Genomic DNA, 19,872 nt, shown 5'->3' on the forward strand with positions numbered 1-19,872 from the left:
TATCTCTTCTCTTGCTGACAGTATATGACAGTATAGATTCAATAAATACTTGTTAGAGGTGGTACTCAAGTACAAACCTTGAAGCATCAATTTGTTTCTACCGGCATATGGTGTGTAGCTCCCTAACAACCAGTATTTGCTGAGGACAGATTCCACAACAGAATTTGGAATTTAGTTATAATCATGGCCACCCCCCACCACAGTAGTAATCATCTGGAGTGCTTGCTAGGAAGAAGCCTAAGTTCCGAATATTATCTTGTCTAATCCTCACCCCCTAAAGGAGTAACTATTTATAGGTGCCTCACTACAGATGAAAAAGTCCACAGAGGCTTCCCCAAGCTATGTTGTATAGACTCTTGGGAAAGCATGTGATTGTTCAGCAGTTTCTCCAGACCCACAGGCAGAGGGAAGTATGTGGGCAGGAGCATCAGGGGTCCACACCCTCTGCAGAAAAGAGAAATACTAGGATAGTGTTTAAACTTATTTGGTTAAGATGAGGCCGACTCTGCCCTGGCCTAGGGCACTGCCTGCTCTGAATGTTTCCCTTTGAAGATAATAAATCTGGTCAATTTAAAGGGAGCAGAGGTGAAGTAAGAAACCAATAAGCCCCTGAAAGTTTGGCTGCCTAACTAAGCGGTGAATTATGTGCTCATCAATGAATCCTCGACATGAGAGATGCGACCGCCCCCTGGGTCACATGGCCACCCCCCCTGTGAGGAGAGTTTTCTCTGCAGCATCTTCTATAAGTGCTTCTCCAATCTAATTAGAAATGACCAAGCAATGGGGTTCCCACCACTGCCTCTTGGGGAACTATTCTGCTGTCTAAGAGACCTAATTATTAGGGAATTGATCATTATATTTATACTAAATTCTTCTGCACACAGTTGTATCACATCGCTTCTTAATTGTTCTCCTTTTGACCCTGCCTTCTCCTCCCCCAAACAATTCCTCTTAAGCACTTCAATTACTTTTTCCCTCCACTGACTCCCAGCTGGCCAACATGGGAGTGAAGTTGAGAAAGAAGAGAAATGAACCATGGGAAAGAAGGAACAGAGGCCTGGCTGCCTGGAAGGATGGCTAGGTTCACCGAAGGCCCACACGTCACTCACAGCTTTTGTCCTACATGCCAGACCCTACACAGACAACAAGCCACACAAAACTGTGTCCCTCTCAGAAGGTGCCCAGCAGAGCAAAAGCCACAGCCCACTGTCACCACAGCCACAGCTAAGTCCCAGCAAGTCCAACAAAGCAGATGTCTGACAAAGGGGAGGAGATCATCAGAAGATGTATTCAAGGCCAGTGTCATTCCTTCTAACACATGAATTCTAGCCCAGATTCAAAACCTCCAGTCTCAGGAAAGAGAAAAGATGAACCAAACTCAAGGGGCCCCTGCTTGAGTCAACCAGGCCTACAGCACACAGTAATCAGTATTGTGGAGACAAGACTCCAGTGCATGCTCTACAGGGTACATCTGAGCATCATGGCACCCACACTCTCTGAAAGCCCTCTCTCTATAGCTCTAAGGAGGAAATCTAAGAGCAACACACCTCCATAAGGCCATGGAGTTTTTGTCTTGTGCAGACCTGGGCTACATGGTAGCCAGCACAGCCTGAAATTCAGTTGATCTGCCATTATTCAAACCAAAGGCAAAATGTTTGTAACCTACAAAAAAAGGAGTGTGTCTGTCAGCTGGTGCTCTGACTGAACAGGGTGCCCACCTATCCCAACTTTGCTCATCTAGGAACATGAAATGTCCAGCATTGCTGAAATCCCAATCTCCTGTATCTCTGCTTTTAACTGGCATGACCACATGCTTATTGGAATTGGTAATAAGTGATTCACACAGTCTGCAGTACACATCCTGCATCATACACCTTTGCCAGTGAAGCACAGATTCTGAAAGCTGGGGGTTCAGTGGGACCCCCATCATATCCTCATCTTTGCTCCTTGGTGACTCTTCCCTTAGCCTCCTCCTTGCTTTCCTCTCCTGCCCCTGGCTTTTTCACAAGTTGTTTTCCATATAACTCTCACATACTTATTACTGAAGATTCCCTTGATCTTCCATAGCTGACTCTTAGGCACCACAAAGCAAAGGATGAAGAGGACTTTTAGACCCTCTAATCCAACTCAGTCCTCCTCTAGAGGAGAAAACTGAGGCCAAATATTGTCAGAATTCATCCTACTAGGAACCAAGTTTTCAAGATACATGTCTCAAGATATACCCCATGTGAATCTCTATGGTAGCTGCAATGGCTAAGACACCTAAGGATCAAATCCTGGTGTCAGGAAACTCCAGATGAGTGGGACGGACTAAGACAGAACAGTCTGCAGTACAGTGACACATGCTTTAGTAAAAAATGGGTGAGGCCGTCCTCAAGTTAGAGGAAAGAAATCAAGAGACAATGAAAACCTCCTAAAAGGTGGGCTATTTAGGCCCAGGCTGGGGGGACAAATAAGAAGTGACTACAAATCGCTTATAGAAACATTCTGTGAGGTAAAAATGTGTTTAGAAAGTAGCCAGTGAGCAGTCAGGTTGCGGAGGCAAAGTCAAGGTAAAGGGAAAGAGGAAGAAAATGAGCCTGGAGAGGTAGATTGTAGAAAGGTCATGACCACACTAAGGAATTTAGATCTGGGCTCTGACTTTCATGTAGTCTGTGGAAGTTGACAGAGGATTTTATTCAGAAGAATTTTGGTATTAAACCTGTCATTTTCTAAAAAGAAGAGCTAGGCCCCAGAATGCGTTTGAGAATATGTAACCAACTGTACTAAGATGTCAAATGAAGAAATCAGAGTAAAGTAGGTCACTCGGCTTTAGAAAACATTTTCAAGACTGACTCTATGGATTGTATGTGTAAGAGACAAAGAAGAAAATTCAAAAATGATTGAAATTTTGAATAGACTAGGTAAATATTCTTAACAGAGATGAGAAAATAGCAAGAAAAGCTGACTTGTGGGAAATGACATTCAGATCTTGGGGACACTGAACTCAAAGAATTGGAGAGATTGTCCCTTGGGGAGGCACAGAGACAATGTTATGGCCTCATGACAGAACGTGGAGATGACAACTGAGTCCACAGAAGTGGTTTTCATTCAGTGGAAGAGTGTGGTGCAAGGGGGTGGGAAAATGAAACTTGGAGCATTGGGACACAGGGGAGGGGCCAGGCAAGAGAGATGTGCCCAGTAAGGGAGATATGGAAGAGAATGTACTAAGGAGATGAGTGGGCAAACAGCAGTCACCTTGACCCCAGAAGGTCAAGCTCAAAAGGACAAAGGCACACACTTTCCATTGAAACAGGAACACAGAGTAGGCAGACTGGGCATACCTTCTGTAATGGAAATGGGATGCTATCTATAGGTTGTCAGTCCAAAAGAAGGGGACTGGTAACAGGTGAGGACTCTACAGAGTTTGTGAAGTGACATGGCCAACAAAAGCGAAAAGGGAACAGTGGTAAAACATCCCTTAAGGTGACAGGATAGAAGAGAGAGTAGAGGGAGAGGCATGTCCCATGGTGAGATATGGAGAATCAAATCTGTTAGGCAGATTTTTCCCTGAAATAAGAAAAGTGGTCTTCTAACATGTGGATGGAAAGAATGGAAGAAACAATGGACACATCACTGGCACCTCAAGAGGAAATAAGAGGTGGTCCAGTTACATGGTTAGGACCAAGGCTAAGGCAGGTGAGGTACATCAGGCACAAAATTGAAAGCATTTGTCATCCTAAAGGTCACACAAATGCAGTGTTGGTGCCAAGAAGACTGCTTTCCTTGATTTTTTTTTTACTTTAGACTTCTCACTATCCCACCTAAGTCATGACCCTAGGATCATGGAACAACCTCAGGGTCTTAAAAAGGTTGCAAATCATAGATTGTTTAATGATGTAGTGTATTCTCACAGGAAACTTCTTCCACGGTTCTTAGGTACCCAGGATAAGACATGGGCAAGAAAGAGGAAGGAAAGAAAGGAAGGAGCGGGAGGGGAGAGTTAGTCCATTAGCTCCATATCAGAAAAACACATGAAACAAGAAATGAATGGGGTGAGAGCGTAGTTGAAATGGTTGCTCCAACAAGGCCGAAGAGCAATGGAACTAGGAGAAAGAGGCACACCGCTAACACAAGGAAAGGTCAGGAGACAGGGAGTCCCAATGAGACCAAAGGATGTGTTTCAAGGGCATGAAAGGCTGGGGCTGACAGAAGGATCAGAGGTTGTGGTCAGAAAGGAGAATTTCAGAGTTCAGGATTTCAAAAACAGAACAACTCCAGTTGGTGGTGAGGTCTAGTCCTTGCTGTTGGAGCAGCTGCTAAAGTACAGTTGAGGTGGAGGTTGCTAGAGACTCACTCTCAGGAGCCCTGTGGTGGGTGCATCAGGCAGGGTACTCTGTGGGACAAGGCTGCAGTAGTTGAAGGGGGAAAAAAATCACTCTTCTGTTGAAAGAAGTTTAATGTGCCTCATGGGGATTCATACAATTCTTTACAAACAATCATCTGTCCTTCTTGTTCAAGTCAAAGTCGTGCCCAGAAAGCTGCAAGTCACCTCCCTGGCAGGAAGTGTGGGGGACTATTTACTCTACACTGTGCCTTTCTAGATCAGTGCCTTTATCGAATGCTTTCATCCATAGCTGGCCATTCCTGGTACAAATGGTGACCAAAGCACACATAAGTCCAGGCACTGGGGTAGGTCTAATTAAGCATGGCCACAGTATCATTTAGAACAGCTTCTTCCATACTCCATGGCTAATATCTCTTTCAATGCTTCAGAAAAGCTTATATGTTGAAAAGAAAAATTTTGACATTGTGTTTTCTACTTTAGTGCATAAAAAGGTTGTTTTTTCTGTCCTCAGACCTATTGTCTTACAACGCCTTGATGTCTTTCGTACTGCTTAATAAAGAAAGTAGAAGGACTTAACTTTTTTTAAAAGATACCCAATTGAGCCTTATCCTTTTTATTGGAACAAAAATAAAGCACGCCATTTAAAAACTTGAAAATAGTGGGTCTGAGATAAGCACTGGTGACCTCAGGGCTGAGAGGTCAGCTGCAGACTCACCCTTGAACTCAGGGCTGAGAGGTCAGCTGCAGATTCACCCTGGACCTCAGGGCTGGGCTGAGAGGTCAGCTGCAGATTCACCCTTGACCTCAGGGCTGGGCTGAGAGGTCAGCTGCAGATTCACCCTGGACCTCAGGGCTGGGCTGAGAGGTCAGCTGCAGATTCACCCTTGACCTCAGGGCTGGGCTGAGAGGTCAGCTGCAGATTCACCCTTGACCTCAGGGCTGGGCTGAGAGGTCAGCTGCAGATGACCACCCAGCTGAGGCTAATGAACACTTTTATGAGACTCCAATCATTAAAGACCCTGTGCCAGTACTGATCTTACTCGATCTGGCTTCCCTGTTCCAGGGCAAAATTTGAGAATGTCTCAAAAATCAATTTCTGTAGACTGTCCAGAGTTCTTCACAAAAAAAGAAGAGAGTTACAAAGGCTGGCCTAATGCCAATGGAAGCCCTAAGCGTGTAGCCGCCACCATGGGCACAGAGGGTATGATTGACTCCAAGCTAGACTACTGAAGTATTCAGTAGGCGTTCAATAATTAAACCATAATTGTTCAGAAAGATTTACTTTTTGGAAGCTCTATGAGCTCATGCTCCCTTAATTCAGAAAATATTACAGATGTTTCAACTAAGTGTGGACATTTTGAAGCCTATCTTTGTAATGCTGGGAAAATGCATCATAGGTTTCACAAGAACAGTAGACTGCAGGTCATCAAAGAACAATGATGCCTAATAAGCCCTCTAGAACCTTGCTACAGCTTCAATGCTTGTCCCCTTCAAAGTGGATGTGAAATGTTAATCGTTATAGTAACAGGAGGGGCTTGGCAGAGTAATTAATCCACGAAGGCTTCACCTTATAGATGAGAGTGCTGCTATCATGAAAGAATTAGAATTAGTTTCATCTCTCTCTCTCTCTCTCTCTCTCTCTCTCTCTCTCTCTCTCTCTCTGACCTATTCTACCTTCTTCTATGAGATGAAACAGCAAGAAGCCCTTGACCATGCACTCATATCTTAATCTGAACTTCCTATCCTCAAGAACTGTGAGTCATGAGATTGTATTAGCTACAAATTACCTTATCTGGGCCACTGTGTGGTTCATAGCAGCATAACACAAGGGAACTTAAACCTCATGTTTGCGCCTACTCTCTTTCTCTCGTCTCTAAGAATCCTTGCCTTGCCCAGTTCCCATCCTTTAACAACCAAGTCAGATGTCATCCATCGGGAAGCTGGCTCCAAATACTCTGGGTATGTCTCATAGCTTCTTGAATAGAGTTGCTCTGAGCTTTTTGCTAGCTTTAGGGCCTAATAAGAGTATCTTCTCATTTTGTTTATTATCCTTTGTTGGGAGGTAGAGTCTTGGTTCTATAAAACCTTAGCTCTACTTCTGGGGGGTAAGTCATTAGAGGCAGCCCACACTCAAGGTAGGGTAAGAGGAGTTAGGAAAAAGGGTGAATGTAGAGTAAAGAAAGCTCACAGACTTACTGTGAAGAAATCTAGCAAGCATTGCCTTGTTAAGAGATCAAGGTCAAAAAGAAGTATAAGTATATCTCAGATATAATATAATCTTTGATATGTTATGACATAAGACACTTCATCTCTGTGACCCTCGTTCAGAAACACATGGCCCCATCTAATATTATGAGAAGACCATTAGATCCAAACAAAGACACATCCTACAAAACACCAATCAGTGCTCCTCAAGGTCATCAAGGTCAAAAATAATCTGAGAAGCTGTCACAGACCCGAAGAGATAAAGAACAGTGATAGCTAACTAGCACCTTGGATTGGATCCACAAACAAACAAACAAATGATGACCAGAACCTCGTGGAGCAAGAACAGAATTTAGACTTCACTGAATAGCGATACCCCAACCTTGGGTTTAGTTATAAAAACTGAGCTAAAATTACAAGATGTGGGTTTCAGGGAGCTTGAGTAGGGGGCATTAGGAACCTTGCTCTCTGCATCTATTTGCATGTCTGAAACTATGCTAAAATCATTTGAAGCAGAAGAATGAAAAATTATCAGCACAGAATATCTAGAGGTAACATAAAAGACACCAAGCAAACCCCCTGTCACATGTGGAAACTTACATATGGTTTGGTGTCAGGATCAAGATCACACAATGAGATGATTAAGATCACAACAAAGCCAGCAACTCCTCAGTCCCACCACCCCATATTCCTCACTACAGCATGCTGAAGGTGGCGAGGTAAGAACTGTCTAAGAAAATTGGTGTTAACTTTTGAAAGATACAAATGGTACATTCACCTTACAAAGGAGTGTCCCATATCCCAAGGAGATACATAGCAGCCAGAGTCAGACCCTCCTGAGGCTCCTTGGACAGAGTTGATCTGGGGTTTTCTTTGGCTTTACACGCTAAGGGCATCTTATTTTGTTTGTTATCCCTTTTTTCCTCTTCTGAAGGCAAAAATAGAACCTTGTTCAAGAATTAGTTGGAATCCAGCAGAAATGAATAGTGATGAGACTATTTCTATCAAAATAGCTTCATTACCATGCTGGTGTCTGATAAAACCAAATGTTCAATTCTCTCTAGCAAGAAAGGTGCTAAAGGCAACGTCCTTCTACCTTTTGTAGAGAAAGAATCTATAGCTGAGATATTTTAAAGCTGTCCTCATTCACACAAACATTTCTTATTGAACCAAATTGGAATGCACAGTCTTTTGTAGCTTCTTAAACAATCTAAGGAGATGACAAACTACCACCAGTCTGGGGCCTTTTTTAATTTGTTGTTTTATATTTTTAAAAAAGAAAAAAGCACATATACTTGTGAGTGCTATAATAATTTATCTCATTCTAACAGGATTTTTTTTTTAATTTAGTCCACTAATGCTTGGCTATAGTTCAAGGTTCAGTAAGTGAAATGTTGTTAAAATTCTCGGTGGTCTCTCCCATCCACAGAAGAGTAGAATGCCTGCTAAGCATGGTAACGGAGGGATCAGTCAGTCAGCTGAACCTATTTATTATCCTGACTACCCTGGATCTATGTGCTGTGGAGAATGGCAGCCAGATTTCTAGGGCACACAGAACCAGAACTAGAAGTCTCGGTGTGCAGTTGGAGTCCCTGTGACAAGATCTGATTCTGTCTATAGAGCATTAGCTATCACACTTTCTCTGCAGCTGTTCATGACCTATTCTGAAGGAGGTACAGAAGGACAAACTACCCAAAAGGAAGTACATGTACATTCAAACTGTAGGAAACAAACTCCAACCCTAAGTCCCAGGGGAAAGCATTATAATTTTGGCAGCATATTATTTATTTCCTCCCAGAAAGAAATGAATGGGCCGACATCCAGATGGATCCATTGTGAATCATCCATCCCCCATTTCCACCTGCCCTTCCTCTGGCAAAAGACTCCCAAAAGTTTCTCCCTCAGCCGTGAGTCAGAGCCGCCCATCTGTCGGCTTGGTCAATCCAGGAAGAGTTAACCTCAGTGATTATCTTCCACTCAGTAGTAAAACCTTTCCCTCTACACAGCTGGAGAGCTCCGGCTCTTTACTTTTACTCTGCCAGCCATTTAAGCCAAAAATTCCAGGCAGGCCGAGTGGAGCATGTCATTTATAAGCTGTGCTTGCTGAGGCAGGAGGTCTGGAGGGGGCCTCTCTGAGCCACTGTGATAGAGTCTTTTAACACTGAACAGTGCAAATTGTCCACCAGGGATGACTTGAAATGTCTCTTCAATGTATAGTGCCTGGTGCCTCCAGCCTGACTCCAACTGAGTTTTGCCACTTTTGAGGAACTCTTCTATGCTTCTCTTACAACCTTATGGAAGTTCTCTAGCTGTAGCAAGAGGCAGCTACAAATAAATTAGAGGAAACTCAAGAGAAACACAAAAAAAGTGAGTACTTATCCCTGAGCAAGGTATCACCTTGCTATACACACACACACACACACACACACACACACACACACACACACACACACGGTACTGAAAGCAAATCCACTCGTTAATGTTCAACTTTCATATCTAGCTACAGAGTGGACTAGCAATAAAATGCCAATCAGTTCTCTAAGGCAGACACACTACTGATAAATCAGAAATAATAAAGCTGGAGACAGGCTTGCTGGGCCCCAGCTGGTATTGCTTATATCTGTCCTAAGCAATCAGGAATCATGAAGAAACTTCTTTTTGGAACTCCTAACCACAAGACTTCACAGTGACCGCCTCAATCCCACATGCCCATGTGCTGAAGGGGGTTACAGGGGAGAGGGTACCTTTATTCTTTTTGACAAGATCAATCAGACCCTCTGGGGTCTGCTCATGGACCACTTCTCCCTAGTCACTGCCCATCCTCCATCCCAGTCAGCTGCATATCCGAGAAAGATTTAGAACAATGAAGCATTGCCCCACCCACCGCAGCAATTACTAGGTCAAACCTTGGTACTCTTTACTCTAGAGAACCTGTCCAGGAAATAGTTAGTCACCCTCCATAGCATACGTAAAGACACCACACCCGAGTTCCAGCGAGGTCAAAATTACCTACAGTACACCAACAGTGGGGTCTTCAGCTTCTAGCATCCCAAGTAACTGGATTTCTATCTAGACACTCTCCTGCACCAAGCTAAATTTTACAGAGCAGTGTAAGAGATCAGTAATATGAAATCAGTCATTCACCCACTATTCCAACCTCTTCAGTCACAGGCAAACCCTCTCTTCCACCATATTGTTACTCTCACACCTATCCAGAGCAGAGAGGTGGATCCTTTTGGTCCTATTGTAAAAACACACACTGGGCACATCCCAGACTTCAATGAGATTGCTTCTTCTCTGTGCATTCATTGTGAATGCCACAATGGCATCTAATGTTCATTAATTCCTATTGCCTCTACATCCTGTCAGTCATCAGAGCCTGTCATATGGTTACCATCAGGTGCACTCATGTCTGCATTATGTGGCATTCCTGGATACCTTAAATAGATATTGCTGAATCTGCTTGTGGTTTTTTTCAGGACCACTTATATTGCAAAGATGATTATTCTGCGTCAAGACTCCACTAAAGGGGTCTTTCTGCTACACTGCCAACCCTAGAGCTTTCTTTTTGACCCCAACCCTACTGCTATGCAATGGGAAAGTCGTGTAGGCTACCCCCTTTGAGAAAAAGAGTTGAAGTGGTGTTTTGCTAGCATTTGGGGCAGGTGAACATGCAGAGGGATGCTGGCAAGACTGCTGACTGGACATATTAACTTTTAGTCTGGATTCTAAGAGAACAAGAATAGCCTAGAAGGCATAGAAATGCCCTATCAATAAACCAACATATCTTGGGCAACTAAGAAGTCCTTTTATGCCTCACATTGACCCACCCGAGTGCAAGTGTTTACCATCTTTGTGCTTTCTGGAGTACTCAAAGAGGAGATTTGATGTGGAGCCTACAAATCATATAAGGAGCTCATAGGACGGCATACTTTTACTTTGCCCAATAATTTCATCAGCTACATAGAGCCCATGCATCTCCAAATTTTCCCATTACCATGGTGTAACCATGAGAAGATATTGTTGCTCTAAGGAAAATACAGTCATACATCTTGAGTGTCTTGAACCCTGTATTAAATCCTAAAATGAACTTGCCAGTTCCTGTATGTCTAGCTGCAGTGACCTTGAGTTATTGACCATATTTCTAGCGGGTGCAAACAGACTATAGACTAGATTGAGGCCAAACTTCATACTTTTATAATAGCTTTACCATCAGTGGTACATCTTCTGGAAAGGTGCTCTAACATACAATTTTTTCAATTGGGGTATATAGATACAATACATATATTTAAATAGCCATGCTGTACTTGGCTTATGCATATAAATACTTCCTGTTCTGGAATTGACTTGAAATCATATTTTTCAGGACCTGAGAGCCCTGGAAAGTACAACATTAATTATAAACATAGGTTCGGGTATGAGTAATGCATCCATGTACACATACTTAAATTCATAAATGCATGATGATTACGAAAATGAACATATGAGAAAGAATAACACAATGGCTTAAAGTCTATAGTCAGCCCAGTTTAAAGGAGCTTACCCTCTTGCTCATCAGTGTTGCAAGTTAATTTTTTAGTTGTCAAAGATTTTCAGATATTCCCAGTAACTTTCCAGGACAGACAAAATTTCTATCTCACAGCTTACTACCAGCAGACTCAGAACAAGGCATCCTCTCTTTCCCCATAGCCACGCCTTCCTGTGACATGGGGATACTGCATTTGCTTGCTCCTTTGAACACCTGCCTGAGGGCAATAATGAAAGACTTCACTTCTGGCAAGAAAATTTCTAGTGTTCTCTGTAATTTCTCAGCCTCTTGGTTGGGGGATACAGACACAGATGATGGTGGTATCTAAACTGGTCACTATAGTCTCACAGCCATTTCATGAACAGAAACTGACCTCATTCAAGAAAAAAAAAATCACAGAAAAAAAGTGCAGGCCACTAACCAGGACTCAAGGTCACATTTCTACAAACACCTGCTTGTTCTCAGATAACACCTGCTAAAAGTCTCCAATACAAAAGGGCAGGGCTGTACTGATAAATCCTTTGCTCCAGGCTGGGAAGAGAGGTGCAGTCCTCCTGGTATGGGTAAGTCATGGGTGGACAAACTCCAGGGGTCCCCAAAGGATCAATTTGCTATCTGCATTTGTGACAGGAGTGAATTTGGAGGCCCCACTGCCTGGGTAGAGAGTTGACTGCAAAATGACCAGGAAGCTAAGCAAAAATGCTAATCACATCAACAAATAGAGTGAATCCCAGTGGGAAATGTCTGGAGGGTTTTGCCACGAAGTATATAGTAATCTCTCTTTGTTTCCTTGTAGTCTCATACTCCCAACAGCAACTTTTACAGCTTTCAAATTCTGATTTTTAATCAGAAAGCTATTCGTAACAACCATAGACCGAAGGTAGAGAACAAATAAGGAGTCATTGCATCTCCTGTTTTCCACACTAAGTTCTGTTAGCATGGTCGTGATTAGATTCTTATAAATGTGTCATAGGTTCCAGACATAAATCTTTCCTCTGCTCCTATTGAGAGATGAAAATCTCATTTCCCACCTGGTAGTGCAGTCTGTGTCTTATGGTGCCCAGTAGATTGTAGCAGAAGTGATAATGGGTCAAGTTTCTAGTCCCAGGTAATTAAGAAAGTGAAAGCTTCCATCTCATTTCTCACAGAGCACTTGGTTCTTCAGATTTGAGTCAAGTTTTGACTAAGTGCCTTGCCTGCTGGTCTTCATATGACCAATCCAATTGTGAACTTCTCAAAGCCAAGACCCTTAAAAACCTAACTACAACTAAGGAGGTCTCTCGAAAGGATGGACCATCCAGAGATTGCCACACCTGGGGGTCCATCCCATAATCAGCCACCCAAAGCAGACACTATTGCATATGCCAGCAAGATTTTGCTTAAAGAACCCTGATAGAGCTGTCTCCTGTGAGGCTTTGCCAGTGCCTGGCAAATACAGAAGTGGATGCTCACAGTCATCTATAGGATGGAACACAGGGCCCCCAATGTAGGAGCTAGAGAAAGTACCCAAGAGCTGAAGGGGTCTGGAACCCTGTAGATGGAACAACAATATGAACTAATCATTATCCCCAGAGCTCATGTCTCTAGCTGCATATGTAGCAGAAGATGGCCTAGTCAGCCATCATTGGGAAGAGAGGCCCTTGGTCTAGCAAACTTTATATGCACCAGTACAGGGGAACACCAGGGCCAAGAAGTGGGAGTGAGTGGGTAGGGGAGCAGGGCAGGGGGAGGGTATAGGGAACTTTTGGGATAGTATTTGAAATGTAAATGAAGAAAATATCTAATAAAATTTTTTTTAAAAAATGAAGGAGGTCTCTGGTAGAAGTCTCCTTGATGCTTTCAAGATAGAAATGTGTTGGGATTTTACTTGATATAAGACATGGCACCTCTGGTCTTGGCAGCAAGGCTTTGTTGACCTTGAGCTGATTTCCATATGGTTGCCAAGATGAGCTAAATGAGACCATCCTGAGGAACTGGCCTGAGAGACACAGATTGTTAGGGAGGAAGATAGTGGTGTGGATCTTGAGTATGAAGGGTTAGAGAAGGTTAATAATATCAATAAAGACATCTGCTAAGAGTAGATGTGGCCTTTCTGATCCTCTTCTCTTACATTCTTGTCAAATGAGTCTAGCACAGGATGGGTTAAATAATGAGTACACATGTGATACGTAATAAATCTGGAACTGGGGCTCAGAACTGACCCTTGCTTAATATGAAAGTTAAGTCTAAAATTCTGGCCATAATTAATCATATGAACAAGTCTTCAGCTAGTCCACCAGGTGGACTACTAAATGGAAGGCATGGCCTTGAGTCTGCCCTGGGAATTGCCTTCAACAGGGAAATTTGAAGGTACAATCAGTAGAGTTGGTCAAGAAAGAGGATGGGGGAAAAGATTCCTGGCATTCACATCTCCTATGCACATCTGGAATCTCCTATGCACATCTGGAAACTTCCCTTCACAGTTCTGCCCATTAGAGATTGTATCCATTCAGTTAATAGTCTCATTTTTACTCATATTGTGCATATATGCATGTATATGTGTTCATAAGCTAGAATTGATCCTAACACTTCACACATGTTCTACCATTGAGCTATAGTCCCATCCCATATCCTTTAAATCTCCCCTTACCTTTCCCTTGTCCTGGAGCTTCTCTGCCCAGAAGACTTACCATAGCGTCCATGTTCTACTTGACAACTCTTAGTCTAGTTCATTGTCTCTGGGCCCACAGAGATAGGACAGGAACATCAGCCTGTCCACTTGACAAGGGATGACCTCCAAATGACTATTCTTGGTGTTCTAGAAAAGTACTTTTGCCTATATTTTCTGACTGGCATAAACTATAGTCCTTAGCCATAACCATGTTTGGAAGTCCTTGCCTCCCAGTCACCAGTCAGTGGTAAACGAAGACTCTGGGCCAAGCTTGGCTCACTCTCATAAACCTCTCAGAGAGTAGAGGGAGACTTTCCTTTCTTCTCCAGAAGCCATCTCTGCTCTCCAAGTGCTTTTCTCAGGTACTAGTTCTCCATAACTAATCTAGCCATAAAGCTGGTGAGGAGATACCTAGCCATGACCACACATGGTCTTAACCTTACCCACAACCATAGTGCCATAGGAAGAAAGCACAGCAGACATTCTTTAACATTTGTCTATTAAAGTTCTAAAGCCTATTTGAAGAACTCCTTAGCTTAAAAATTTGTAAACCCTTTCTCTAAATCACAAAGTCCTTGTGTTGCTAATAGCTGCAGTTATATGTGTGGTACTTCCTCATACCCTAAGGAAGTATTTTCCCTACCCCAGACCCCGCCCCCACATAGTCTAATGCACTCTGGTGCTTAGGCCTGAATTCATGGGTGGGCCTTCTGCTCACCACCCAGGTTCTACGCTGACTTCTTGCTTTATGAATCTCAGCAGGGTCTTGCTAACAGCATATTGGAAATGCAGCTTTCCTGGCCCACATGGACAGGTTTTTGGTCTATTTTCGTCTTTTCCCTGTTCTGTTTAAATATGGTGTCTGTGACTGAGTTGCGTGTTCCGGAGGACGTGGTCCAGAGAGAAGGAGCCAGGGTTGCTTCTCTGCCTTGGCGCTTAGGAAAGAGCAAATGGGGCTGCCACCTGCCCGGTCTGGGGATGATTCCAGAATGGCTCAGGTTATTCACAGCACAGATCCACCCGGGGGTAAAAATACCATCCCAGAAGGACTCTCCTCCTAGCCATAAAAATACCTATGTGGTATAGAGATACATTCAAAAATGACACAAGGTTTGGGAGCAAATGCCTCAGGAAACAACTGAAGCTATTAGTCCTAACCTTAGGAAAGGGAAGAGAGGGAGATCCAAGAGGAAAGAGTGAGGGCAAGTCAAGATGCTTAGAGATGTCAGTTACAGTGAGAGAACTATACTTTAGGCTGTGGGAAGAGCTTTCTGACCAGGGAACATCAGGAGGCTTTTGCAAGGTGTCCTCCTGAGAACAGCAAGGCTCAACAAGCCCTACTTTGTGGAGAATTCAAAATAAGACTGCTCCAAAGTTACCATCAACCTGCGGCATCTACAGAAGGGCTTCTCCTTTCCAAGGTGTTTTGTGCAGTGTTTCCTCTTGAGCTCTCTAACTCCACTACAAAGTCATCTACACAATCAGTGTATCCCACACTCAACTGAGGGATAAGTGAGGAGGAAAAGCGACCCAGCCTCCTCCTCTCTTAGTCCACTTTTGAAGGTCTGGTCTTCTGTTTCTGGGATTCTTTCCCCAAACCAGGTTCTTGCAAATACCCTGTCCTTGTTATTGTTATTGTTGATGTGAGGGTGGTGGTGGTTGTGTTGTGGTTGTTTTGTTTGGTTGCTTTTTGCTTCTCAAATCTCTCCCTCTTAGCTTTGTCTACCTAGACTGGAGTCCCCACTCCTTACTGGTTTCATTCTAGCCTGTTCATGCTGAGAGTGGTACTTCCTCCACAGTTCACAGACCAACTTTATACATGGCACTCCAAGGATTTTCTTACAATTACTTGAACTTGCCTGAACAGTAGACATGTCCAGAGAATCTACCTTTAGGAGTCAAGAGAAATCATCATCAATGCAGCTCTATTATTAAATTGCTAACTTAGTCTTTACAGGTGCTGGCTCTGTCACATATAATGGATCCCACATCTGTTATCAGCAATATATATTTCTCATCCCTTCAAAATATTTTCAATCTCCATAAATTCAGACAAAAAGGAGATATCCAAATCCTCAAAGGGGTGTTGGAAAACAACCAATGTACTAAATACCCACAAGCAAATTATTGTACCATTGGGTGGTTAAATGAGCTAAAGCAATTCCTTTGCATGCTAGGCTGGGTGTCAGAGTTCTGGCTCCTTACTCTGAACTGAATGCCTTGCAGACCTCAGGCATGACCCAGAAACAATATTTAAGCAGTGTCATAGACAAACCCTGCCAGTGAAGCAAAGAAGTGTGGCATAGAACACGTAGAACATCAATCGGCAATGGCTCAACCATTTTCTGACATTTTCATGTCTTTCAAATATAAAGTTGTTTTTCATTAGTATTAGTAATGTAGAATTTTCAAATTCTGAGGACAAAGAAAGAGAAAAGGAAAAAGAGAACTGTAAGCCACCTAAACTCTGTGTGTGGGTGGTGTGGTGTGTGTGGAGGTATGTGGGGGTGTGGTGTGCAGTGTGCATTAGTGTGTGTGTGCATTAGTGGTATGTGTGTGTCTGTGTATGTGGTGTGTGAGTCAGCAAGTCCTCTTGTACTAAAAGACAGCTCAAGAACACACTCTTGCAACAGGTGACTTAAAGCTGCCACTTGAGATGACACAACGTCAAAACACAGGGTGGAAAGAGGAGCATCTCCAGCTCCTCGAGATCAGTCAGTGAAAGGGAGGCACGTGGAGAATGAACCGGCTTCCACTGCTGCAGAGAGCGCTGGACTGCTTTTTATTTGCTTCTTTCTGAGGATAAAGTACTGCAAATCTCTAGCTCTGTAGAAGCATCTGCTGCTGCTTCCTCAGCTTTGGTAGCCCCCAGCAAAGCCCTGCCCCCAAATCAACACAAAGTAACTCTCTGTGGCCAAATCACAAAGTGGTGCTCAAGGGTATCAGGCAGTGGAAACAGCAATGATAATAAAGACAGTGAGCATAAGCACTGTGGTGCTTTCATGTGCCTGGAACTATTCTGGCACCAGTTCCATCCTCCTGCTTAGTGATGTAGGCAGTGCAGTTACTCTCCTCACTCAAATATAAGGATGGACTGGAGGAAGCTGTGAGTTCCAGGAAAAAGTTCCTATCTCTTCCACCTTCTGTAATAGGAATGATATCAGCAGAAATAACCATATCAAAGGTCAAATGTGCCAGATACTATGCAAAATACTTTATCTTAACCAATCTTTGCAATAAACATATTTGCTAGTAGTTAACTCACCCTGTGACTTTACATATTAGGCAACTGGACAACAGAGATTAGAAACTAGCTCCAAGTAAGTCACCTTGAATGTGGCAGAGTTTGGGTATAACTCCAACCTGTCCTATTCTAAGTCTTTGACTTCAGAGGCCTGTGATATTGTCGCCTCAAAGTAATTCCCTTCTTTGAAGCTCATGCAATTGCAACCAAAACCTGGGCACTTGGGTTATTTTCATCAAGTGGAAAAGCTCTTCCTGAGATTAGAGACAGCCAAGTGAATGGCTCTCAGCCTTCTGGCAGTGTCGTCCATTCGTTGGCCTTAGCCACAGCTGTGGTCTCCAAAGGAAATAACTCATGCAGCCGTTAGTTGCACCTGTCACTCACTGGGACCAGTACTTACTTCAGAACACCAGGGCCCCACAGGGATGAGAACAACAGCTACATCAAACTGATGGGCATCCAAACAGCTCCCTATGGTTCTGGAAGCCTGCTCCTCTTGATCTAAGATGAGCCCCTCCTGATTCACCCTCCTGTTTTAGAAGGTCAAAGAGACTGGCCCTCAGCCATTTACATTACATCTCTGTGGAAAGAGCCTATCCTAGCACCCTAGGCAGGCAGTGCCATTGGCAAACTAACAAGCATGATCTAAGTCTGGGAAAACACCTCCGACCTCCTCCTGATTAAAAAGAAAAGGGATTTGGAGGTGGTTCTAGGTGACATCATCAAAACAAGAAAGACTAACAAATGGCCAGTGAGAAGTGAGGTCTCTGTGTCAGCCTTGGGGAAAGGGAAGGGCATGTGGGACTTCCAGGAAGCAATCAGAGCTGGAAAAAGACACAAGAAAAGGGAAATTTTCATGGTGGTTTGGGTGTGTCAACACAGTAAACTAGGCTGAACAGTAATCACAAGATTCAATCAAATGCAACTCTACCAATGTTAACAGAGCATCAGGCATCTACACTAAAATAAAGGGTTACTGAACCTGTATTTTCATGTGCCTGTATCTTCATGTGCCCTTACTGCAGAGACAAGCCATTTGTGTTTGTCACCCTCAAATAGCAGGGCAGTCTGGCATGTGAGTAAGTGCTAGGATGAGAGGTAAGTTGCATGAAAAGTGGTCTGTAGGGATAAATGTATGGAGAGAGGTGAAAATCTCTTTGTGATGGATATAGGATGTGGTTTAGAGTCTATGAATGATTCTGTAGGAGTCTAACCACCCAACCTCTCCTTAATCATGGTCTTCAAAGTTACCTACCTATTCATCTGAGAGAGTCAACAGTCATGTTCAAATCCCGGATGATTTCTGTTCTGTAACATGCAGAAAGTAACACCACCTTATGAATCCTTGAACCCTCTCCTGGAGCTCAGAATTCCCCTATGGATAGTGAAGATCTTCAGTCCTGCACCCTGAATGTTGCATCAGCTGCTTTGCCAAGTGAAGGTTTTCAAGAGTTTAGGCTCTGAAGGAGGGAACAGTCCTGTGTAAATCAGTTACTAATATGTTGATTCTTTCCTTTTGTAGAATTTCCCAAAAGTAAAACTGGATAGATGATAGAGACAGATGATAGATAGATAGATAGATAGATAGATAGATAGATAGATAGATAGATAGATAGATAGATAGAAAGACAGACAGACACACAGCACTTTAGTTTCAACTTTAAAAACATAACCATAGAAATGGATTTGGCCCGTGTAGCATGCACAAACATCTTCACCTTTGGGTTAATCAAACTATTCGAGTGAATTTTAAATTCTTCATAGGAAAAAGTGACACTGGAGTATCAGTCATCCAATATGTCTCTGTCATTGTGTCAAAGACAACCTTCCATTATCTTTGATGGAGATGGGGCACATTCTGCTTGCAGATGAGATTGTCTACTTCCTTTAGAAATTCTAGGTTAGCACACCTTCACCGACCATTTGTTCTTTGTTTTTTCATATTTAAAAGCAGTAATTAAACAACATCTATTAGGTGGCCTATGTGAATTCCAAACTGAAAAACAGTTTAATGTATCCTATCTGTCCTAAGTAGCTTTCTGTTGCTATGATCAATTACTGATCAAGAACAATTTGGGGAGGAAGAGGTTTATTTTAGGATCTCAAGATGCAAACTGGGAGGCAGAAACTGAGCAGAAACCATGGAAGAAAAGTGCTTGCTAACTTGCTATTCACGGCTTGCTCAGTTTGCTTTCTTATATAGCCCACAACCACCCACCCAGGGGTAGTACTACTCACGGTGGACCAGACCCTCTCTTATCAATCATTGATCAAGAGAATATCCCCACAGACATGGACACAGGCTAACTCCATGAACATAATTCCTCAGTTGTGCTCCCTCTTCCCAGATGATTCAATTTTCTCTGAAGTTGATAAAAAGTAATCAGCACATGTGACCCCTTGTCAACTCCACAAACAAGTCACTGTGAAGCCATTTACTTTATTTTCTTGTTTACCCCAAGATCTCCTGTTACTAGCGCAATATAAAACATAGTGTAATTGTCAAAAGTCTATAAACAAATCAAACACTGTGTAAGTACAGCATCTCTCTAAAATATCCAATCTCTTAACTTTTGCTTCCTAAAAAAGAAAAAAAAAATTCAAGGGCTGAAGAGATGGCTCAGCAGTTAAGAACATTGACTGCTCTTCCAGTGGTCCTGTGTTCAATCCCCAGCAACCACATGGTGACTTACAACAATCTGTAATGGTATCCAGTACCCTTTTCAGGTGTGTCTGAAGATAAGTGCAGTGTACTCACATTAATAAAAATAAATAAATCTTACCAAAAAATCAAAACAATTTAAATACTTTCTTAGAAATAGAGTATAAATACTTTCTTAGAAATAGAGTATAAATACATGTGTACTGAAGCACAAGCAGAGTCCAGTATTATAGCTCCAAATCTTGTAGCCCAATGT

The sequence above is a fragment of the Mus caroli genome, unplaced genomic scaffold (assembly GCF_978045245.1).
Source record: "Mus caroli unplaced genomic scaffold, Mus_caroli_1 scaffold_13, whole genome shotgun sequence".
Classification (NCBI taxonomy): Eukaryota; Metazoa; Chordata; class Mammalia; order Rodentia; family Muridae; genus Mus; species Mus caroli.